This window comes from Amblyraja radiata, chromosome 10, assembly GCF_010909765.2.
Source record: "Amblyraja radiata isolate CabotCenter1 chromosome 10, sAmbRad1.1.pri, whole genome shotgun sequence".
Taxonomy (NCBI): Eukaryota; Metazoa; Chordata; class Chondrichthyes; order Rajiformes; family Rajidae; genus Amblyraja; species Amblyraja radiata.
In genome coordinates, this window is record NC_045965.1 from 8,174,585 (window position 1) to 8,200,536 (window position 25,952).

The 25,952-nt window shown below is 43.3% G+C and overlaps 1 protein-coding gene across 7 annotated transcripts in view; it reads right to left on the reverse strand.

Annotated features, from left to right (window-relative positions):
* Positions 1 to 14,179, reverse strand: part of nek7 (NIMA related kinase 7) — a 137,603-nt gene extending 123,424 nt beyond the window's left edge. For 3 of the 7 annotated variants that reach the window (XM_033027972.1, XM_033027971.1, XM_033027965.1), the window contains exon 1: positions 13,976 to 14,179. The gene's annotated coding sequence lies outside the window, so the exon portion shown is untranslated. Of the gene's footprint in view, positions 1 to 5,862; positions 5,874 to 11,725; positions 11,836 to 13,555; positions 13,581 to 13,975 lie in introns of those variants that run through there. The other 4 variants (XM_033027974.1, XM_033027973.1, XM_033027966.1 and 1 more) reach the window with 4 other exon arrangements.
* Positions 14,180 to 25,952: the final 11,773 nt, after the last annotated feature.

The window sequence follows — 25,952 nt, forward strand, 5'->3', positions numbered from 1 at the left end:
TGCGCTGTATCACTAAAGTCTAAAGACTGAAGGTGTCATTTTGCTGCAAGTCTATCCTAATACTAAGACACTATGGCTTAGTATTCTCTGCATATGGCTCAATAAGAATTTCAACTTTGCTTGACTGATACTTGGAAGGCAACATGCAAGATTTCATAAATGTTCAAATTTTGACTTTTCAAGGTTTCGTTTTTTTTTTATTTTTTAAACAGTTTCCCAGGTTTTCAGTTTAAAAAAAAAAATCAAAAAGTATGTTAGCATCACTACTAACCAAACCCAACATTGAACATAATTTGATGTGGCAGGTTATATAATGGTGCTTGCCTTTACACATTGAAGATTTGTTTTATTTTTCCTTGGCAACTTGATGAAAGTATGAACTGCAGTTGTCAAAATGAGGGAAAACAGCCACCTGGGCCCAAAGGCACACAGCGACAAACTATGCAACTCCTTTATCAATCCAACATCTGTGAGCACTTCACAAGAGCATAACTGAACATAATTTGACATCAAGCCACTGATGGAAATATTAGAAAGGGGGTAAATGTGAGGAAGGATTGCAGAAATTTCAAACGTAAGAGCTAAATTATCTTATGGTAACGATAAATTCAACTGTCGTGCAAGTGGTAAGAATCAGAGATCTGCAGATGTCAGAGGGTGCGTGGAACATGTTGAAGAAAAGTGTGAAATATTGGAAGTATGAACATAGGTGGTGATTAAATATTAAGGCATTTTGTAACATCAGAGAACAAATATCAAGTTCACATAGAAAGTATCCCAGACTGTGAAATGAACGGAAGAAACAGTCGAAGTTCTAACCATCAATTTCCAATACTGACTGATGAATGGTCATTAGCCTGAAGCATTAACTGTGTTTCTCTCTCCACAGAAGTTGAGCATCACTCGTATTTTCTGGTTTTCTTTTTAGCTACATAGTTGATAGTCGAAGATGGGAAGACAACCAAAATAGTATTGAAAAGACATGAACAGACCACATTATATGCCAGCCAAAATTACCAATTTTAAAACGGCAACAATAATTTACAAAAGCACGTGTTGATCAAAAATAGTCAGTATGGACTAATCTGATTGAATCAAGGTGCTAACAAGAATTGATGGGGATCATATGGTTGATTTGTATATGGATTTAATGGATTTAGGATCAAATAAACACAACAATTAGAAACCATCTTTAATTTAAGGGAAAGTAGCTCTGTGATTCCATATTTCAGACATGATAAGAGAGGTGAAGGGGTGATTAATTGGGGAGAATCCCACAGTTGCACTCGAGGATATACTGGAGGGATATACAATAGGTGCAGGAGTAGGCCATTCGGCCCTTCGAGCCATCCCCAGTCTGTACCCCATTCCTGCCTTCTCCCCATATCTCTTGAAAGTATCCAGAGAACTGGCATCCGCCGCCCTCCGAGGCAGAGAATTACACAGACTCACAACTATCTGTGTGAAAAAGAGTTTCCTCATCTCCGTTCTAAATGGCTTACCCCTTATTCTTAAACTGTGGCCCCTGGTTCTGGACTTCCCCAACAACGAGAACATGTTTCCAACCTCTAGCGTGTTCAAACCCTGAATAACCTTAGTTTAAGAAGGGTTTCGGCCCGAAACGTCGCCTATTTCCTTCGCTCCATAGATGCTGCTGCACCCGCTGAGTTTTTCCAGCATTTTTGTGTACCCTGAATAATCTTATATGTTTCAATAAGATCCCCTCTCATCCTTCTAAACTCCAGAATATACAAGCCCAGCCGCACCATTCTCTTAGCATATGACAGTCCTGCCATCACGGGAATTAACCTTGTAAACATACGGTGCACTCCCTCAATAGCAAGAACGTCCTTCCTCAAATTAGGTGACCAAAACTGCACACAGTACTCCAGGTGTGGTCTCACTAGGGCCCTATACAACTGCAGAAGGACCTCTTTGCTCCTATACTCAACTCCTCTTGTTATAAAGGCCAACATGCCATTCGCTTTCTTCACTACCTGCTGTACCTGCATGCTTACTTTCATAGACTGATGTACAAGGACCCCCAGATCCCATTGTACTTCCCCTTTTCCCAACTTGACACCATTTAGATAATAATCTGCCTTCCTGTTTTTGCTACCAAAGTGGTAACCTCACTTCATCCACATTAAACTGCATCTGCCATGCATCTGCCCACTCACCCAACCTGTCCAAGTCACCCTGCATTCTCATAGCATCCTCCTCGCTGTTCACACTGCCACCCAGCTTTGTGTCATCTGCAAATTTGCTAATGTTACTTTGAATCACTTCATCTAAATCATTGATGTATATTGTAAATAGCTGCGGTCCCAGCACTGAGCCTTGCGGTACCCCACTAGTCACTGCCTGCCATTCTGAAAGGGACCCGTTAATCCCTACTCTTTGTTTCCTGTCTGCCAACCAATTTTCTTTCCATGTCAGCACTCTACCCCCAATACCAAGTGCCCTAATTTTGCCCACTATTCTCCGATGTGGGACCTTATCAAATGCTTTCTGAAAGTCCAGGTACACTACATACACTGGCTCTCCCTTGTCCATTTTCCTAGTTACATCCACAAAAAATTCCAGAAGATTAGTCAAGCCGGATTTCCCCTTCGTAAATCCATGCTGACACGATGTCAGACTAACTGGTCTATAATTCCCTGTTTTCTCTCTCCCCCCTTTCTTAAAAAGTGGGATAACATTAGGTACCCTCCAATCTACAGGAACTGATCCTGAATCTATAGAACATTGGAAAATTATCAATGCGTCCACGGTTTCTAGAGCCACTTCCTTAAGTACCCTGGGATGCAGACTATCAGGCCCTGGGGATTTATCAGCCTTCAGTCCCATTAGTCTACCCTACACCATTTCCTGCCTAATGTGGATATCCTTCAGTTCCTCCGTCACCCCAGATCCTCTGGCCACTAGTACATCAGGAAGTTTGTTTGTGTCCTCCTTAGTGAAGACGGATCAAAATTACCTGTTCAACTCATCTGCCATTTCCTTGTTCCCCATAATAAATTCACCTTTTTCAGTCTTCAAAGGTCCAACTTTGGTCTTAACTATTTTTTTCCTCTTCACGTACCTAAAGGAGCTTTTACTATCCTCCTTTATATTCTTGGCTAGCTTACCTTCGTACCTCACCTTTTCTCCCCGTATTGCCTTTTCAGTTATCTTCTGTTGCTCTTTAAACATTACCCAATCCTCTTGCTTCCCACTCATCTTTGCTACGCTGAACTTCTCTTTTATTTTATACTGTCCCTGACGTCCCTTGCCAGCCACGGTCAACACTTACTCCCCTTGGAATCTTTCTTCCTCTTTGGAATGAACTGATCCTGCACCTTCTGTATTATTCCCAGAAATACCTGCCATTGTTGTTTCATTGTCATCCCTGCAAGGGTAATTTTCTAGTCAACTTTGGCCAGCTCCTCTCTCATGGCTCCATAGTCCCTTTTATTCAACTGTAACACTAACACCTACAATTTACATTTCTCCCTCTCCAATTCTCTATCTCCAAGATTAAACTTGACCATATTATGGTTACTACCTCCTAATGGCTCCTTAACTTCAAGTTCCTTTCTCAAATCTGGTTAATTACATAACACTAAATCCAGAATTACCTTCTCCCTGGTAGGCTCCAATACAAGCTGCTCTAAGAATTCATCACGGAGGCACTCTGCAAACTCCCTTTCTTGGGGTCCAGTACAAACCTGATTTTCCCAGTCTACCTGCATGTTGAAATCTCCCATAACAACCGTAGCATTACCTTTACTACATGCCAATTTTAACTCATGATTCATCATCCACCAAGACAAAATAAGAAGAGCTCAAAAATGAAAAAAAAAGGTGCAATCACTTTGATGGGTTTTTATGAAAGGCTTCCCGAAAGCCAGTGGGAGATGGCTTGCATGCAGGAACTGATTTTCATGTAGATAATGGAAAAATGCAAAAGCAACAGGGTGTCATTATGTGCGACTTTAACTGTCTCCATAGTGACTAGGATTCCCTAAAAACGAGTTAGATTTATACGAGTTAGAATTTATATGATGCATTGAAGAGGGTTTCTTGAAACAGAGAAGTTCATAATCCAATTTGTGAAAGGACTATACAGGTGCACAACCTTTTATCCGAAAGCCTTGGGACCAGACACTTTTCGTAATTCAGAATTTGTCGGTCTTCGGAATGGAATTTTTTTAGCGTAGATTTTAATGGCTGGCTCAGTGGTAGAGTGCTCGGCTCATATCCGCAAGGTCGCGAGTTTGCGCCTTGATCCCGGCAGTAAACTCGGTCGCGAGTTTGATGCCTTCAATGTAGTTTTTTCTTGCAGAATAAATGTTTGTATGAAATGCAGTGTAGGAGAGGTGTACTGACTGTGTGGGCAGAACTTTGGAAGTGATTGCCCACCAGTCTAAAAAGCCGCTGTGTCTCCCTGTCCCTGGGGCGATCAAACAGCACAATACCCCCCTCCCCCTCCAACTCCAGAGGAATCGCTCCCCGATGGGCCGCTACGGCGACAAGTGGCAGTATGCCCACAGCCCAAGCTGCGCCCCCTCATCCGCCACCCCAAGAACAAGACGTACCTTGCACACCATCAGCTTCTGCCCCTACGTGTTCCTCTGGAGTTGGAGCGGGGCTGGGCTGGAGCTGCTGCTGGCTGTGGGTCTCTGGGATCTCCGTGCTTGCAGTGGGCCTGGGGGTCGGTGTCCCGTTGGTCCTGACGTCTCCGGCCACCCCCCTGGACTGGAGCTGAGACTGGCAACTGTACCGCCCTTGCCCCCTCCCTCTGCAACAGCAAACAACCCCACTCTCCTGCAAGGGCGGTACAGTTCCCGGAGGATGGCAGGTGGCCGGAGACGTCAGGACCAACAGGAACCCGCTCCCCGATGGGCCCCTACGACGCCCCGAGCTGCGCCCCGTCATCCGCAACCCAGGTTCCTCTGTAGTTGGAGCGGGGCTGGGCTGGGCTGCTGTTGGCTGTGGGTCTCTGGGATCTCCGTGCTTGCAGTGGGCCTGGGGGTCGGTGTCCCGATGAGGGGGCGCAGCTCGGGGAACGGCTTCTGGTGGTCCTGACGTCTCCGACCAGTTTGCAGTTTTCCTCGAGTTGGAACGGGGCTGGGCTGCTGCTGGCTGTGGGTCTCTGGGATCTCTGTGCTTGCAGTGGGCCTGGGGGTCGGTGTCCCGTTGGTCCTGACGTCTCCGGTGACCGGCACGGTCCTGCTGCAATCGCCGACTTGAAGACAGTGCAAAGCCCCTGCGCCGGTGCAATGGGCGGGGAGCTGGAGAGGGGAGGGAAGGGGTCACACACATGGCCGGGAAGCAGAGGGGTGTAGGTGGGGTGAAACTGAAGGGAGCGACAATCTGCTGCTGCCTGCCCCGCTGAGTTAAAAAGTTCCCACGCAAGACTCACGAAACACTGTGTATCGTGAGTCTACCGTGGGAACTTTTTAACTCAGCGGGCAGGCAGCAGCATATTGTCAATTATTAACCCTCCCGCGCAATATACCCTCACCTTCTCTTTTATGAATGGGGATTTAGTTCCGCTTTCTTCGAGGACCGACCGGAGGTTCTGCTGTCACCTCTGCGGGCCGCCCTCGGTGAACGTTTTCAAGGACCTTTCTTCAAGGACCGAAAAAATGGCCGCTATTCGGAGGTTTTCGTTATTTGGATCTTCGGATAAAAGGTTGTGCACCTGTACTGGAATATGTATCGGGAAATGAGCCTACCTGGGTGAACAGCATTTGCATGGGAGAGCATTTTGAGAATAGTGAATTCCTTAAGTTGTAACAATTCAGCGGGTCAGGCAGCAGCTCTGGAGAAAAAGGATGGGTGACGTTTCGGGTCAGGACCTTTCTTCAATCAGACCTGCTGAGTTACTCCAGCACTGTGTCTTTCTTCAGTATACACCTGCATCTACAGTTCCTTTCTACACACTTTAAGTTGTAAGACAGTTATGAATAAAGAGGATAAATAGGCAAAGGTAAATGATGACATTTTAGGCAGGTGTTAGTGAGAGTAATTTTGGAGCAGCTATTATTGGACATCCTCATTTGACATTTGGGAGTCATTTCAAGACCAATTAATCAGAGTTCAAGATCAGCATGTTCCCGGAAGGAGGAGGATGTACAGGAAGCTTTGGTGGCTTTTGGAAGATGAAAACAGAAAGGGCCTTTGTAGAATATGAAGAAAGCAGAAAAGAACTAAAGCAGGAAATTAGAAGATCTAAAAAAAGGCCTTGAAATGTCCTTGGCAAGTGGAATTCAAGAGAATCCCAAAGAATTTTAAACAGACAATATAAACCAGGTGGGTAACTAGGAAAACAGTAGGACCATTCAGGGATAAAGGAATTTATGCTAGGAGTCAGAGAATGTAGGTAAGGTACTGAACAACTACTTTGCTTGGGCATTCACCAAGGAGAAAGACATGGAGGACAGTGAGACGAGCATGGGGTGTACTAACGTGTGAGGGTAATTTGAGATCAAGAAGGTGATCGTTTTGGATTTCTTTAAGAGTGTTAAGGAGCGCACACGCACACAGTGTGGTGGGTGCCTGGAAAGCGTTCCCAGGGGTGGTGGTGGTCGTTTAAGAGTGATGTTTAGGAGGCTTTTAGACACAGGGATGGAGGGATATGGATTAAGTACAGGCAGAGAAGATTAGTTTAACTTGGCATCATGATTACGACATATATTGTGGACCAAAGGGCCTGTTCCAGAACTGCACTGTTCAGCGTTAAAAAGCTGAAAGTAAGTGAGAGGTGGCCTTTTTTAAGATCTAGGCACTCGTGTCAGTCAGTGTTGTGGAAATGGAACAATGTTCCAAGCCTCAGCAGAATTATTCTGATGAAAGATTATCAATCTGAAATATTTCTCCATCTACAAATGCTGTATGATTTGCTGAGCATTTGCTGTTTTCACTTTGAATATCCAAGAAAATTCATTTGAAGTAAGTAAGTAAGCTTATTGGCCAAGTATTCACATACAAGGAATTTGCCTTGGTGCAAATTACAAATTACAGAAAACACTAAACATTAATAATAATAAAACATTAATGATAAAACACCATGCATCAAGCATGTGAACCAACAAAATACCAGATCAAAGCGAGGCTACAGATTTTTGGTTGTTGAGTGGAGCAACTACTCATGGATAAAAACTGTTTTAATGTCTGGCTGAGGCAGCTTTGACAGTCCGGTCGCCTTCCAGAGGGCGTTCTCGGTTACACAATTTGTTCTCGAGTTAAATCAAAAGTAATTATTCAAAAACCATGAAAGACAAAAGAAACATATCTTAACTCACAGTTGGGGGGAATAGTTTGTACGTGAAACAAGTTTTGTAAAGGTATTGACCAGTATAATTAAACACACCTCTGTGACTCACAGGTTCCATGAACCATGTATGAAAGCTTTGTTGTATATTAGTTATGTTAGACATCTGTGTACTTTCTGCTAACTGGCAGTGGAAACCCACTGTTACATGCATGCTACAGCAAAAGTATAGTAAGTGCAGGCAACCAATCATTCTCCCCCCCCCCCCCCCCCCCCCCCGCCAAACTAGTGATAGAATCCAACCCTGAGATTTAAATATAACACAAAAATGTAATTGAAATAAACATCGGGACTGAAGAATAGAGCATGCATCATTTGTCAGCATTTAGACAAATGCACATTTTAAGCTTTTTAAGGTAACGCCTTATTTCTGGACCAGGGATTGAACGGAAAACCATTTTTATTATTGACTCAGATAATGCAATTGACTAAGGCAAATCTGCCGCTGACGTAGATTGGTGGCACTATGGATATTCAGGAAGTCACAGAACACTGCAAGACTATAACTGGTACTCTTGGAAACCACATTCAAACAATGGAAAGAGCACACAACACTCCACACAACCCATTCAAACACCATGTGCCCTAGCAGTGACAGAGGGCAGAGCTGCAGAAGCTCTTCAGACACATCAGAACACACGGAGCTGGAATGGAAGGAAGTCATGCTCAACCACGACGGATTACCAAAGAAGGGAGAACAGAGGCAACCTTATTAGCGATGAAGATGAAATCACAAAACTAAAAAAAGTACTCAATTAAGCAAATAGGCAAGGGCATGCTAAAGATACATACAGACTGAAGAAGGGCCGTGACCAGAAATGTCACCCATCCTTTTTCTCAAGAGATGCTGCCTGACCCACTGAGTTACTCCAGCACATTGTGTCTATTTTTTGTATAAACCAGCATCTGCAGTTATTTGTTTCTATAAAAGCATGCTAAACCCAAAAAGGAAAGAAGTGTTGATGAAAAAGTATAGCTAGAAACAGTAGAGGTGTAAAAATACTTGAATTGTCATCAGTGTCGCAAGGGAACAGATGCTATTCAGGCCACTAAGGTTGAGGCAGGTGGCCTCAACAGCAAACAGCATTTAAAATACATTTGGACAGGTACATAGATCAGAAAGGTTTAGAGGGAAATGGGCCAAACACAGGAAAGTGGGACTAGTGTAGACGGGGAATCTTGGTCAGCATGGGTAAGTTGGGCCGAAGGGCCTGTTTCCATGCTGCATGACTCAAAGTGCGATGTCAAGAGCTGGATGCAATACTCCAGGAAATTTAAGTAGTTCTAAGGACAATATACAAGTAAATACCAGTGTTGGAAGGAGCATGAAGTGTTGAAAAATTGCCCGAAAGTAGGCTGTATGGAAGATCTTAAGAAAGATGGACAGAAAGGCAAAGAGATTTAGGAAAGAAGTTAGAGGCGAAGGCCTTGACCGTTGATTATAGGACTGGACATATTACAAAGATACAGTCATGGTAAAATTAAGAGGGATTTGAAATCAAGAATGATTTAAATTGGAGAACTTGAGTCTGCATATGCTGGGACGGTATTCCTTGGAGCGAAGGTGACCTTACAGAGAAAATAAGCACTTGTAGAAGTTTGAATTAAAAAGCCAGCAAAAGTTTGGAAACACCAAATAGTGTTTTGGTAGGAGTGCTTGAATTGCTTGTTAATTGAGAAGGTTGATCAAATGAATGTAGTGGATGTTGCTCACATGGATTTTCAGGACGTCTAGCTCAGGTAGAAAATTGATTATTGGGGAAAAAGTACTGAATTGCAGTGTTTTTCCCGATTGGAGAATAGTAGACAATGATGCGCCTCAGGATCAATGCCATTACCACCATGAATTAGATGTGGTGAGCTTGATAACATTTCAGCATTTATAGGTAATACAAAATGTGGAAAGATGATAAAGTAAGGAGACTGGTAATAAAATGTGAGGATAGAAATAGGTAGCAGAATGGGCAGATAAGCAAATGAAATTTACCAGGGAAATGATATATCTTCCTCAAAATGGAAAAAAAACTTGGGCAATTTGTTTTATATAAATACATAAACTTCAGCAAGTGCACACCCAAATCTGTATAAATGATGCTGAAGTGGAGATGGTCGAGAACTTCAAGTTCCTAGGTGTAACAGGGCAGCAGAGTGCTGCAGCAGTAGAGTTGCTGCCTTACAATGCCAGAGATCCAGGTTTGATCCTGTTTGTACATTCTCTGTCACCACGTACGTTTTCTCATTGTGCTCCAGTTTCCTCTCACACTCCAAAGATGTGCAGTTTGTAGGTTAATTGGCTTCTATAAATTGTGCCATTGCATAGGATAGAACTAATGTATGGGTGATTGCTGATCAGTGTGGACTCAGTGGGTCGAAGGGCCTATTTCCATCTCTATCTCTAAACTAAAAAAAGCTAAATCAAATACCAGCTTCATTTTGACACAGACCAACCATATCTACAGTATGGCTAAGCACATAAACACATCTACTTCCTCAGAAAACAAAGATAGCAACTCTCTAAAGATTCTTACCAATTCCTACAGATGCTCCACCAAAAGCATTCTAAGGGGTTGCATAACAGTTTGCTATGCCCAAGACCATAATGTTTCATGAATACAGCCCAGTCCTTCGCATAGGCCATCCCCTTCCCTCCGCACCGCACCCAATTGATTTAATCTACACCTCATGCAGCCTATGGAACTCAGCCAATTGTATCAAGGACTGCTCACTGGTCATTCTCTCTTCTCCCCCCTCTTGTTGGGAAGAAGATACGGAATCTTGAAAGCATGTACTTCCAGATTCAAGAACAACTGCTATTATCAGACTCTTGAATGGACCTCTCATATGCTCTTGAAATATTTCTGACCTTCCAATCTACCTAATTGCAGCTCAGGCACTTGTTATATTTATCTGCACTTTCTCTGTACTATAAACACTATATTCTGCTTTATTTTATCTTATGCACAACCTGATGTACTCACGTACAGTTCAATCTCTCTGGAGAGTACACAAACCTAAGTTTTTCGATGTATCTCAGTATATATGACAATTATAAACCAAAACCAATAAAGGAGTTAAATTTGTTCCTTTTATAGATCAGCCATGATTGAATGGCAGAGTAGAATTGATGGGCCGAATGGCATTCTGCTCCTAGAATTTATGAATTATGAACTAAATCGGTGGGAAAAAAATGGGAGTAGCCTCAGGGGTGGCTGCGTGATTAATAGTGCAGTTAAAAAACATGTTTAAAATTTCAATAATTCACAAAAAAACAAGGACAATGTGGGAAAAATGTAAAAGGCTCATTACCTAGGAAGATCTTAAGTTCCTTAATAATGGAAGAGGAAGTCTAACATTTGGTTTGGAACAAATTTTGTGGTATCTTGCAGCAACTCCAATACACATTCTCATTGAATTAACAACAAAATAATTGGTTACGAATTGCACATTTCCAAGTTGTAACTTTGTAATAAATTCCAAACTTGTTCCACTTGAATCCATAATGCCGATTCATGTATGCTTAACGATAAAGTTTTGTGCAGAAATAAAGTAAATGTTACATGAATGTTTTGACCAAAAAATGTTAAAAGCATCTGATTCACCTACCCAGTTAAGATAAACTATTCCCCCACCCTCTAGTTCTTGACAGATGACTGCCATCTAACTTCCTTCCAGCACTGCATGAATGTTTCACAAAATAATTTTACTCATCCTCACAATTACATTTTCGTATTGAATTTCTATCTCATTAAGCCCAGTTTAGTAACAATACACAGGGGAAAGAAACAGGAACTTCACCAATTTCATGAGAACATCAAACGCAGTAGAAGATCAGACAACCCCTAATTTCCACGCCATCATTCAATTAGTTGAACTTATCTTGGTCTCTACATCACTTTCCACCCTCTTCCCATACCATGCGACTCCATTTTGGTTCATATGGTTCCCATTTATATTCAATGACTACCTCCACAGCCCTCTGGAGTAGAGAATTTCCTGGAGTGACAGTGCTCAGAGAAGAAATTCTTCCACAAATCCAACCAAAATAGATAAACCCACACAGGCCTCCCCATCTTACAAACAGCTTGACATTTGGCACATTAGTAAAGTGAATTTGCTGGCCACTGCTTGGATAAAGGCAATTGTTCTTGACGCCAGCCACTTTGAAACCAAGAAGAATACATTGTAGTTAAAACTAGATGCCCAATTATGTCATTCAAATCAGCAGCTGTGACCTTTTTGTCCATAACATTTAAAACCTTATTGGCAGTAAAATCATTTGAAATATCATGATTAGCTAAAGAGTGTCTTGGGCTAAATTTGGTAATAACAGTTTTATTATTAGCAATGGCATAAAGTAGATTTTAAATGCTTCTCCACACTATCTATCCCTATGGGACAATCCACCTCTGAGGGATCTTCTACCACGTGGGATTCAGTTCACACCCACATTTCCAACTTGCTAACTGAAGATAGACACAAAAAGTTGGAGTAACTCAGCAGGACAGGCAGAATCTCTGGAGAGAAGGAATGGATGATGTTTTAAGTTGAGACTCTTTTTCAGACTTGCAAACTGTTGATGTTACAATCAGTATTGAGAAGAGAATCCTGCTGTAACCTGGGAAGGACCTGTATTCTGAACTTCTGTGGCTTGTTTCCCCCTACCCACATGGTAAAAACATCCTCTCAATAGCACAAGGCGTGAACTTAACTGTCCCCCAATTTCCTCCCCCCCTCCTCCTCCATCCATCTAGAAACAGCATGTTTTAACATCAACACACAAAATGCTGAAGGAACCCAGCAGTTAAAATGGACAGATGACATTGACATTTCAGGTCAGGACCCTTCTTCAGACTGACTTTGAAGAAGTTCTCCTTTCTAACTTACTGACTTCCTCCAGCACTTTGTGTTTTGCTCAATACTCCAGCATCTGCAGTTCCTTGTGTATCTGTGTTTTAATATAATCTCTTATTCTTTCTAAACCTCATAAGTATAGTATAAGTATACACTCAAAACTGAATTAATTATCAACAATTGATAATTGTCTGAAGAAGAGTCGCAACCCGAAAAACATCACCTTCTCCAGAGATGCTGCCTGACCCGCTGAGTTACTCCAACTTTTTGTGTCTACCTTTAATTATCAACAACTTCATCCCAGTAACCAGCCTGGTGTACATTTTCCACTATGTCTTCAAAGCAAGTATATCCTTCCTTAAGGGATATCTAGTCTGAGGAAGGGTCCCAATCTGAAACATTGCCTGTCCATTCCTAAATTCATGTCATAGGGGCAGCTTTAGACTATTTGGTCCATCAAGTCCACGCCGGCATTTAATCACGGCTTTTCCTTTCCCATATCTTTCTCTCTCAACCCCATTCTCCTGCCTTCACCCCATAACTATAGAGTGGTCCTGAGCTGCTATCTACCTCATTGGAGAGTCTCGGGCTATCTTTAATCACTGGACTTTATCTTGTACTAAACGTCATTCACTTTATCATGTACCTGTACACTTTAGATGGGTCAATTATAATCATGTATTGTCTCAAGATTGACTGGTTAGCACACGCAAGCTTTTCACTATACCTTGGTACACGTGACAATAAACTAAACAAACCTTTGACCCCCTTATCAATCAAGAACCTGTCAATTTCCACTTTAAAAATACCCAATGACTTGGCCTCCAGCAATGTTTGTGGTTACAAATTCAATTTATTCACCACCCTCTGACGAAAGAAATTCCTCCTCAGCATGTTTCTAAAGGTATGTCCTTTTATTCTGAGTGTGCCCTCTGGTTCTAGGCTCTTCCACTAGTAGAAACATCCTCCCCCACATCCACTCTCTCCACAGATGCTGCCTGACCCGCAGAGTTCCTCCAGCACTTTGGAGGAACTCTCCTTCCTTAAATAAGGAAACCAAAACTCTTTGTAGTGTCCCCCATGCAATCTGGCCAGCTCCTTGTGAGGCTGAAGAAGGGTCTCGACCCGAAACGTCACCCATTTCTTCTCTCCAGAGATACAGCTTGTCCCGCTGAGTTACTCCAGTACTTTGCGTCTATCTTCGAGGCTGCAACAAGGCCTGTCTGCATTTGTCCCATGCAGCAGGGGGGCACCATTGCCCTGGGTGTCTCCACCCTTTGCAACATCTGCTGCTGCCTGACTCTGTGCACCCAGCATTGTTCCTCTGACAGAGACAGGTGCGTTTTAAAAATAAATGCACAAAGTGCTGCCTGACCTGCTGACCTCCAGCACTCCTGAGAATCTGACAACCAACTCTGTCCCTGCAATCACAGCAGCCGGCTGTGGGCGGGCCCTGGTGACTGACGTGAGCGGCGGCCAATCGGAGGCCGCGCCAGGGCGGCGGCGCGGCCAATGAGCGGAGAGAGGGGGCGGTGCCGGCGGCCGCTCGGCCGGCGCGGCCTCTCCTTGCCCCTCACTCTCCCTCCCACCTTCCCTCCGCCCGCCCGCCCGCCCGTCCCTGCCGCCGAGGGCCCGGGGCCGAGGACAACCCGGGCCGCACGGCCACCACACGACGATGGTCTCCCTCCCTCCCTCCATCCCTACCGTCGACGGACGCGCGAGGCGGAGACAGACAGAGGTTGACAGGAGGTGTGGAGACGGCCGCCGCCATCACACACACACACACACACACCGTGTCCTTACCAGGAGGCCGGGGCCGGGCGGTGCGGCCGCCGTGGGCTCGCTGTCCTCCCCGCGGTGAGTCGCTGCGCTGCGTTCAACGGAGGGAGGGAGGGAGGCCGGTGCTCGTGCTCGTGCCCGCCGGCCGCGCGCGTCCCCGCTGATTGTCAGCGCCGCGGGAATCACGCGTCCGCGCCGCCACCCGGGGCTCCCAGCATCCCCCCCGTTCACGCGGCCTGGGGCGGGAGCGCGCGGCCAGGGGGCGGGGCTGTTGGGGACGCGCGGGTCGGGCAGCACCTCTGCAGAGAGAGATACGATACGATAGAACTTTATTGACCCCAGGAGTGAAATTGGACAGGTGAGATAAATTCCACGTCCCCAGAGGCGCTGCCCGTCCCGCTGAGTTACTCCACCGTTTTGTGTCTTACCATGGATAGGTGACGTTTTGGTTTGCGACTGCTCATACCTACCTCTTGACCATAGTGTGTTATAGTCACAGCTTAAGGATAAGGGGGAAATCCTTTAAAACCGAGATGAGAAGAACATTTTTCACACAGAGAGTGGTGAATCTCTGGAACTCCCTGCCACAGAGGGTAGTCGAGGCCAGTTCATTGGCTATATTTAAGAGGGAGTTAGATGTGGCCCTTGTGGCTAAGGGGATCAGAGGGTATGCCCAAAATATCTCCTCCCCAAAGCTCCCAAACAAGACTGCCCTGGCAGAACCTTTTTCTCTGCCACCTTCTCTTATTTGACATCCTGTTGTCTCCTTTTCACCTCTAGCCTTTGTCATTTGCTTCACCCATTTTCCAATCATCCTCCCTCACCTATATCCACCTATCACTTGCCAGGCTTTGTCACACCCATGCCACCCTTTTTCTGAAATTGATTTTTAAGTAAATTGAAATACATTAAAATGGGAGACTTTGCAAGCCACTTTATGTGCTGCTTTTTCAGGGAAAACTATAAAAAGGTAACTGAAACACAAAAGTAGTCATGTTCTCAATGGTCACCCAACATTAATGATATAAATCTCTTCAAGGCCATAAAGACATGGGGTTCAGATTCTCTGGAATTTTTTACCCTGGTCATTCCCTCTTCAACTCACCTCCATCAGGCAGAAGATACAAAATCTTGAAAGCACATACCACCAAAATGAGGAACAGCTTCTTTCCTACTGTCCACTCATAAACTAGGATGTAGTTCTGTCCTTCCAACCTTCTTCATTGCAGACTTTGGACTTTATCTCTGTAAATAACGCTATAATGCTGCAACAATATATATTTGCACTCTGGTATGGATAGCATTAGCTGTTGAACTTGTGTGTGGCTTGACCCCATTGATGTACAGTATGATTGGACTGGACAGAACACATTTTTCACTATAGCTTGGTACTCGTGACAACAATAAACCAATACTAGTAGATTACTGCATATATATATATGCCTCTTGAATTTTACTTAAATTCCTAATGTATTCAATGTTACATGTCAATTATGTAATTATTTCATACACTGCCCAATGTGGCAATGAGTCACAAAAACAAAATTCCACGTGGCGGTGCATTTTTTTAATTCCAAAGTATTTTGCAATCTTGAAGTAGAGAGTTTAACTTTTTTACACCACCATGTCAGGGAGAACTCAGTGGGCAGCATTGTCTGACCAAGTCGCACTCCAATATAGAATGTCATGCTGGAATACTGAACTTTTAAATGAAGTGTTAAACCCAGGTTCCAAGAGTATAAAAAGTATTTCATGACACTGCTTTAAACAAGGCCAGCTCTTTAGACCAATATGTATCCTTTAATTAAAAGCATTAAAGGGAAAACACTTGAATGGTTGGAGTCATACCTCACAGTGGTGAAGATGGTTGTGTTTGGTGGTGGTCAGTCATCCCACCTTGGAGCATTACTATGAGAGTGTCCTGGGCCCAACCAGCTTCAAAACCTTTCCACCGATCACAAGATTAAGAGTGGGGATGTTTCTTCATGACTACACAGTGTTCTATTCCAAGTGAAACTCCTCCACAAATGAAGCAGTCCATGTTCATCGAAAGACCCAGGCAACATTCGGGCATGGGCTGATAACTGGCCAGTAAATTCACAACAATAAAGGTGCCAAACAAAAGAGAGCCCAACTACCTACCCTTGACATTGAGTCTGAAGAAGAGTCCAAACCTGAAACATCATCTATCCTTGTTTTCCAGAGATACTGCCTGACCCGCTGAGCTACTCCAGCACTTTATGTCTTTTTGTGTAAACCAGCATCAGCAGTTCCTTGTTTCTACCCGAGGCATTCAATAACATTGATACCACGCAGTCTCCCATCATGGGCATCATGACTGCCATCATTAATAAGAAGCTAAATGGACCAGCTAAATAAATAGCATACCTAAAGAGCAAGTCAGAGGCTGACAATCCTGTAGTGAGTGACTTATTACAATACATACTAGTCTTGTCAGCAGTGGCAAGATCCCAAAAAATAAATTAAAAACAGATTTGGGCAAGTAACCAAACTCCTTTATTGAAGGGAACCACACCTACCTAACAACAGTGTTTCAAAGAATAACCACATAGCAGTCTTAGTTCTTAATCACTAATACACACCCAAGATAATACACTGCTTTCATATGTACAACACCGTCCTAATAAAAAGTACCAAACCATAACAATGGTAATTACATTCATGATATTATTTGAATACAGTAAAACAATCATGCAAGTAATTAATTGTTAACCAAATGTACATGTAGTCAACAAATGCAAGATTAGCAGAACATGAATCTACTGAATCTATCCAATTACTGAATTACTACTGAATTACTGTCTACTGAATTTACCCAATTCAACACAAATAATCAAAGGTGTGGTAAAATTCCTTGTTTTGCATATATAGTTCAGTACCAATCTTACTATGCATAGACACAACCATATTTCAGTACAAGAACGTAAGATGGTACATTACACTGAGGCAGTGCACCGTGTTTCTGGCACCATCTTGTGAAGCTTGGCGTAGTCATCGCCAAGGCTCTGTGGGGGAGGACCATAGTCTAGGGTCAGTCCACTGCTGGACATTGGCGGGCAGGGTGTGGTGGAGATGCCCCTCAAATAAGGGAAGGGATTCCACGCCAGGGGACCACATGAGTGGCAAGGGTGTTGTGTAAAATGTGTAAACACTACGTAAAGACAAAATGAATAGATGTATAGCCTCCGAGAATGTCCGAAGAATTTTTTTGCAGTTTCTCTAAAGTATATATTCTTTACTCTGAATAAACTTTATTTTCAATAATAAAACAAAAAAATTGTAGCCTTCAAGTCCAAAGCTGTTAAAATGTAGAGTCTTAACTAGGCCATAACGTGATATGACAATGTTATAGGTTGTTTCACTGAGACTGATCAGTCTAATGAATGGGCTCCAATAAACATCAGACATGACCAATTTCATATTCCGTACTTGAGTTAATTTACTGAGACATAACCATAATTGTACCATATCACGCACATTTCCAAACGTAATGTAAATCCACACACCCATTAACTGTTACAGTAGTTGAAAGTAAACATTGTTTTGCTGAAATATAATCATAACAATTTCTAACATGTTTTTCCGAATGCTACCCATCTTCCTGGCTTCAATCTGTTTCACTGTAGCTTCCACTTCACCTGTGAATATTTGTTCACAATTGTAAATACCTTTATCAGTTCTCCTTGCAATTTCTTCTTATTCTCCACACTTCTATCCATAAACCACAGGATCCTGAAAACGTTTTTTTAACCTCTTTGTGAACATGTCCTTTTTCAATGAACTGAATCAAAACACTCCAGATCTCTCTGCTCTTATACATCTTTCACACGTGCCCTCTAGTTTATGTTGCTCTCTGCTCTAATATGAAAAAGTTCTAATATTTCTTCTCTGCGCTATCTTTGTAGCTGTAACACCATAATGCAGCAACACTATATTCTGCACCCTGGTATTTTTCTCTTTGCTCTATGTATTGTACTTGTGTAAAATTGTACTCGGGTACAGTATGATTTGACTGGATAGCACACAAAATTACATTTTTCACTCAGTACACATGACACTAAAAAATCAATGATACCTTACATTTCTCAGCATTAAATTTCCTCAGCCATCTATCCATCCATTCCTTCAGCCTGTATACATTGTCTTAATCTTTCATTATCTTCCTCATAGTTAACTCTTCCACTCGGTTTTGTGTCTTCTGCAAATTTGGAAAGCCCAAGTCCAAGCGTGTAATCCAGGCTAATTGTTGGAGTGGTCCTTGTACCACAAAACTTGCACAACTATTCTGATTCCTGTTTTCCCCCCATGCTGTGATTTGCCCAAGTAATACTGAAGTGTGGAAACAAGAATCTGCAGATTACAAGGAAAGACACAAAGTGCTGTGGTAACTCAGCGGCTCATGCAGCATCTCAGGAGAACATGGATAGGTTACATAGGGACAAATACTACCCCGCAGCTAGACACTCCAATGTTATACATGGACAAACCTGAGTTCAATAGATTGAGCCTTAATGTTACACTGTGACAGACCTGTCCCAATCAGTACTGTATCACAATAATAGATTAATACTCAGCAGAATATACAGTATATTTGCTTAGCTTAGTGTTGCAGCATTGACACAGGCCCTTTAATCCACAGAGTCTACTCAAACCATCGATCATACTAATTGCACGTTATCCCACTTTCTCGTCCACTCTCTTCGCATTAGGAGCATTTTTACAGAGGCCCGCACGTTTTTTTGGATCTGGGATGAAACTAGAGCCCACGATGAAAGAAACCCACGCAGTCACATGGAGAACATTCAAACTCCACACAGACAGCAGCCAAGTTCAGGATCAAACCCAGGTGTCTGGTGCGCTGCACCACAGTGCTGCCCTTTTTGGTTATTTTCTGTTCAAAACAGGATGCACACAAAAGAAACAATATTATCCAAGTTCAATCCTCTCAAACACTCGTCAGCGCTCTCCCACTTTGGCAGGAGGGACCCATCTGCCTTCAGTTATCCCCAATTCTAAAGTTACTGAGATGCTGAGGACTGAATGCAGAGATTTCCATCAATAGGACGTCTCACTCTGACCTTCTCGACCCTGTTTGTTGCTTCTCCCAGCAGCCTTGTAGTGCAACCACATTAATGGTCCCCACGGAGACTTCCAACATGTACATCTTCTGCCCACGTCCCCTCACTAGCATTGAACTGCAGTATTTTGCTTTACTTGCTGCGCCATGCTGCAATAAATATGTGCACAGCTCTTCCTAGTGGACATACCAAATTGTCAATACTGCAAAACCCCAGGCTACAATGAACAATACAGGAGGGAGAGGGACAAACTGGTTGAGTGGTGCCAGAACAACAATCTTGCTCTCAATGTTAGCAAGACCAAGGAGCTGATTGTTGACTTCAGGAAGGGAAAGGAACCAAACACCTGTCTTCATCGGTGAGACAGCGGTGAAGAGAATCAATAGCTTCAGTTTCCTGGGCAAATGCATATTTAATGATCCGTTCTGGGCTCAGTATATTGATGCAATCATAAAGGAAAGAACAATTCATTGTTCCATTGGAAGTACGTAGGATAATTAAACGCTCTAGACTCTCTTGACCAATGCCTCTATTTTTTGAAAGATTTGAAGAGATTCAGTATGTCACCAAATGTTCTATCAAACTTCTACAAGTGAACTTTACAAGTTTAAGGGTGGCACAGTGGAGCAGCGATAGAGCTGCTGCCTTACAGAGCTAGACGTGTTTCTAGCTTCAGGTTCCTGGGTGTTAACATCTCTGATGACCTCTCTTAGACCCACAATACCTCAACTCTGATCAAGAAGGCTCACCAGCGTCTCTTCTTCCTGAGGAGACTGAAGAAGGTCCATCTGTCTCCTCAGATCCTGGTGAACTTCTACCGCTGCACCATCGAGAGCATCCTTACCAACTGTATCACAGTATGGTATGGCAACTGCTCTGTCTCCGACCGGAAGGCATTGCAGAGGGTGGTGAAAATTGCCCAACGCATCACCAGTTCCTCGCTCCCCTCCATTGAGTCTGTCCAAAGCAAGCGTTGTCTGCGGAGGGCGCTCAGCATCGCCAAGGACTGCTCTCACCCCAACCATGGACTGTTTACCCTCCTACCATCCGGGAGGCGCTACAGGTCTCTCCGTTGCCGGACCAGCAGGTCCAGGAACAGGTTCTTCCCGGCGGCTGTCACTCTACTCAACAACGTACCTCGGTGACTGCCAATCACCCCCCCCCCCCCCCCGGACACTCCTCCCACAGGAAAAACACTATGTCTGTATATATGCTAATGTAAATATTTATTCAAATCATATGCTATGTCGCTCTTCCAGGGAGATGCTAAATGCATTTCGTTGTCTCTGTACTGTACACGGACAATGACAATTAAAGTTGAATCTGAATCTGAATCTGAGATCCAGGTTTGATCCTAACATTGGGTGCAGTCTGTGTGGAGTTAGTATATTCTCCCTGTGACCAAGTGGGTCTTCTCCGGGTGCTCCCATGCTCAAAAGACGTACAGGTCTGTAGGTTAATTGGCTTCTGTAAATTATCCTTAGTGTGTAGGATATAACTACTGTATGGTAGTGATCGATGCTCAGTATTGATGGTCAGTGCGGACCCAGTGGGCCAAAGGGCCTGTTTCCACGCTGTATCTCTAAAGTCTAAAGTGGACGGTAGAGAGTATACTGGCTGCTTACATCACAGCCTGGTTTGGAAATTCAGACACTCGAACAAAGATCTGCAGAAATTGGTGGACCTTTATGGGTACTGACCACCCCATCATCGAAGGCATCGACAGGAAGCAAATCCTCATGAAAGCAGCTAATATCATCAGTGACCCTCATTAGATTACCCATTGTTACTCTTTGATTATGCAGCGTTATTTCCACAGACAAATCTCATTCCCAACTTGGCATTCACATTGCTTTTTGAATAGGACAAGTTACAAGGGGAGAGCCTCTAATCCAATGGTGGTAATCAATAACCAACTGACAACAGAGGCCGATACAACAATGTATTGAAATTCACACCACATGATATACATAGTGTTTAAAAAATATACAAACACCCTATATAAATCCACTGACACAAGAATATTTAGGAATGTGCATTAAAAACTGGTCTTCAATGGTATTTTTATTATCATATGTACCGAAGTACAGTTAAATACTTTTTCTGCATACAGTTCAGTAAAAGTATCTATATAATTAAAAGTCTCATCTTGACCACTTCCTGTCTGCGCTGTATATTGATTTTAGAAAAAACACTACCATATATCGCTATGATTTTTTGGCCATCATACTCACAGTCCTCCTCCGCTGAGGCAGTCCCAATAATTTTTCCGATCGATGAAAAATAAAAAAGTTATGAATGTTTAAAAAATCTTGAGATCAGCTGATTGGTCCTCTCGCCTGTCAATCACCATGATGAAGGTAACGCCCCATCCAGAGGGGCCAGGAGTATAAAGCCCAAATGGTATGAAATTGCATTTGAATTTGGTGGCCTGCACTCTGCTTGAAATGGTATGAAATTGCATTTGAAATTGGTGGCCTGCACTCTGCGTGAAATGGTATGAAATTGCATTTGAATTTGGTGGCCTGCACTCTGCTTCAAATGGTATGAAATTGCATTTGAATTTGGTGGCCTGCACTCTGCTTGAAATGGTATGAAATTGCATTCGAATTTGGTGGCCTGCACTCTTCTTGAAATGGTATGAATTTGGTGGCCTGCTCTCTGCTTGAAATGGTATGAATTTGCATTTTAATTTGGTGGGCTGCACTCTGCATGAAATGGAATTTCAAGGATTAGCCGTGAGTGAACTGCCAGCCCGCCAGCCATGAGTGAACTGCCTGCCAGCCCGCCAGCCGTGAGTCAACTTCCAGCCCAACAGCCGTGAGTCAGTCAACTGCCAGCCCACCAGCCATGAGTGAGTGAACTGCCAGCCCACCAGCCCTGAGTGACTGAACTGCCAGTCCACCAGCCCTGAGTGAGTGAGCTGCCAGCCCAAGAATCCATTCGGCCCATGATGTCCATACTAGCCCTCTGGAAACCAGTCCCTTTGGCCCACAACACCCATACGAACGATCCAGAAACCCCCCCCCCCCCTACCCCCACTGGCCACGAATATTGGAATTGGTAGAGAGGTGGAATATTGCGTTGGGGGACCAGCCCTCATGAGTGAACATGGGACCCAACAGGTCCCACTTAGTCTAGTTACTATATATAAGCACATCTTAGATTCAGTACAGGATATAGGAATAGCACATTGAGAAAGTATACAAGAGTCGGCAGAGCTTTCCAGAGGGGCCACTTTCAACGTGTAAATTCAATGGGAAATTGCTCTTTCTGCGAATTTGTTGTGTGTAACTTGCCTGTCACACGTCCTACACTTCCAAAGTGCTTTGGAAGCATCCTGCAGTCATGAAAAGTGCTATGTTAATAATCACCATTAAGAGACTGGCACTGAGACCGTTATAGCGAGATCTGCTGTGCCTTATTAATTGAGCCAATATGATGCTTGGAACAATCGTATCTGAGTACAAAAGAGAAAGAACAAAATGCCATCTTCTCATGCAATTCAAGTTCATCAAGTTTTCAAGTAATGCGTTCAAATAAAAGGTTTAGTTTTCCAAATAATTCCAGAATGGAGATGTCATGAGATACAAACTTTTGCTGCCGTTCATAGTGTGGAATTACAAATTGACGGGCATTGTTAAGATTGCATTTTATAACGTAACATTTTTTATCTGTATATTTTGTGCAATATTTATTCATCATAAATTACAACAAAACATGCACACATTGTTGGGAAGCATTCTGCTAATTTGATTGATTCATCAACAAACTGTGACACGACAAAAATATTTGCCTCATGTTTACCCTGTATAATCAACATAAACATTTGTGCAGAGAATCCGAATGTGTGTATTTGCATTGGAAATGTTGATAATAATTATTGAAATAGCATAGGAAGTAGCAGTTGTTGGATGTTGTTAAAATATCCTGACTCAATGCATACATTTTAAGAATGTTGCATTCAGAAGAACTAAGTGAATTTGGCTCGGGGAGCTCAAAAATCTGCACCAGGAACCCAATTTTGCAACACACAAGCTGAGACCTAAAGGAGATTGGATAAGGGAGCAGGCAACCATTCTGCCCATAACAGACAAGTAGTTTTTCAATGGTAGAAACAAGGAACTGCAGATGCTGGTTTATAAAAAAGGACACAAAGTGCTGCAGTAACTCAGCAGGTCAGGCAGCATCTCTGGAGAACATCACCGATCGTGATGTTTTTAGGTCGGGACCCTTGCTGCCTGAGTTACTCCAGCATTTTGTGTCATTTTACAATTGCTGTGTATGCACAGAGGTGTAAGAATACTCTGGTGCTATTTGGTGCTTTGGATTAAATGACTTACATCATTTGCCATGTGAATGAGCTGCAATTAACATAGATAGCATATTATGGCTAATATCCCAGTGGCTACACGCTCTAAAACCCCTGTCTCACGGTGCGAGTCCACCCACGAGTGATCCCGAGTTAAAAACAAATCAAACTCGTGGTAATCACGTAGAAATTACGTAGCGGGAACGTCGGAACGCGTGGACGTAACTTAGTGACTCGTAACGCTAACGGCAGGTACTCGGGAAACTTGTTAACTCGTGAAAAATTTTCAACATGTTGAAAGATTTCCACGAGTCAAATTTACTCTTGAAGGGAAAATTTGAAACTTTTAAACTCGTTGTAATACCGTAGTAGCCCGTGAGTTTACCGTAGTGACTCGTGAGTCACTCGTGGGTTTGGCCTGAGTGCCAGAAGTGAAATGTTGAAGATTAGTCAGATCTTAATGGAAAATTTTACAGTGATCTAACAATTCATTTTCAGTGAGTAATGCCTTTCAATGATTGATGCCAGACCTTGAACAAATGCAGTTCAAATGGACACCCGTTGCCTTAGCACAACATGGCTTTTAGTATTACTAACTCCAAGGGAAGGGCACGGATCAGTTTTAGTGATGCAGCTCAATCAAACCAAACATTCAATGCAGGACAATGTTGAGTTGATGCAATTTATTGAGTTGTCCTGGTTTTCTTTGGAAAGCGAGTTAAGCCTTTCTCAGATGCAATCTTAATGTGGTTCATCTCAAGTTAAAGAGGCAAAGTGCAACAAGTTTGAACAATTTTGGAAGGATTGTTTCTTGAAACAAACTGCTCTAAAAGTTTGAAGGAAGGAATTGCAGATACTAGTTTAAACCAAAGATAGACACAAAATGATGGACTAACTCAGCTGGTCAGGCAGCATCTCTGGAGAAAACAAATGCGTGATGTTTCGGGTCGAGATCGTTCTTCAGGCTGGGTCTTAGCCTGAAGAAGGGTCCCGTCCCGAAACGTCGCCTTCTCCTTTTCTCAAGAAATGTTGCCTGGCCTGTGGAGTTACTCGAGCATTTTGTGTCTATCTTTGATTTAAACTAGCATCTGCAATTCCTTTCTTCCAAACTTCCTTCCTTCAAACGTCACCGATTCCTTTTATCCAGAAATGTTGCGTGACCCATTGAGTTAACTCGGCAGCTGGACAGAGAAAAAAAAGGTGAGTAAAATAAGGTGAGTGAATGCATTCCTGTTTGAATAAGTGTAGGAAGGAACTGCAGATAGTGGTTTACACCGAAGCCAGGCACAAAAAGCTGGAGTAGCTCAGCGGGTCACGCAGCATCGCTGAAAAAAAGAGTCTCGACCCGAAGCGTCGCCTGTTCCTTTTCTCCGGAGCTGCCGTCTGACCCGCTGAGTTACTCCAGCTTTTTGTGTCCATCTCTTGTTTGAATAAGATTATTTGAAAATGAAATGATCCACACCAACTCTTAAAAATAAATCGCTTTTACGTGAAAAATAAACCAATTGCAAAACTTTGCCAACACGAAGGTAAATATCCTTTGGGGTCGTTCGCTACCATTCGCAGTCACGGATAAAACAGTGCAGGATATGATAACGTGGCCAATGATACAGGTGTGAGGCGAGATCCCCGAAATACAGTCTGCCGAGCGATGAATAAACAGGGGTGAGAAATGTACTAACCGTCAGCCTATATATTGAAAAAATCCCAAAACTCGGGTTCAGTGAGTTTAAAAAAGTACATTAGATAAGAAACCTTTACAAATAGCGAAGCTTCACGTATGGCAGCCCACACACCTGGTGAAAATGTCCCAAAGGGCAGAAACAGTCCCTTCGGCCCACAGAGCCAGCCATCAAACACTCATTTACCTTAAACTAATTTCTGCCCGCATTCATCTCAATTTCCCACCTGAGCCCCATTCGACCACTCACCGACACATCGGGGGAAGGTGACAGTCCTTCAGGTGTTTTTGCCATTAATTTCTCATCGAGTCATGGGTTCATACAACACAGCAGGTGTTGCGGGGAGCATTCATACAACAAAGCAGCGTGCGGGGAGCGAAAGGGAGCACTTGGGGGAAACGCCATCAAATTGTACCGGAGGTTAGAATCGAACCTGGGTCCCTGGAGCAGTGAAACACGCTGCTCAAGTGAACGTATAATGAAATGACTGAGGACAGACAATAATCAGATTCATTGAACTCATCAAAGGGCGTAGATTTAACGTGAGCAGCAGGCGGAATAGAGGGCATCTGATGATTTTTTTCTCAACCCAGTAAGTACTGTAGTCGTAATCTGAGAACACGACGGAGGTAGGTTTACAAAGTATATGGGCCAGAACTCGAATAACGGTCAGGGAGGCTATGGTTGGAATGGACATGGTGGGCGGAGGAGCCTGTTTCTGTGTTGTATGAACCCATGACTCGATGAGAAATGAGTGGCAAAAACACCTGAAGGATTGTGAGATAATGATCATGGATGACTTTTAATGGAAAGTCCACACATACAGATAGACAGCCAAGAAGAACTTCATAATCTACACTCAGATGGACTGGCAGATGGAGGAGATAGGAGTTGGGGAAAGAGAGGAA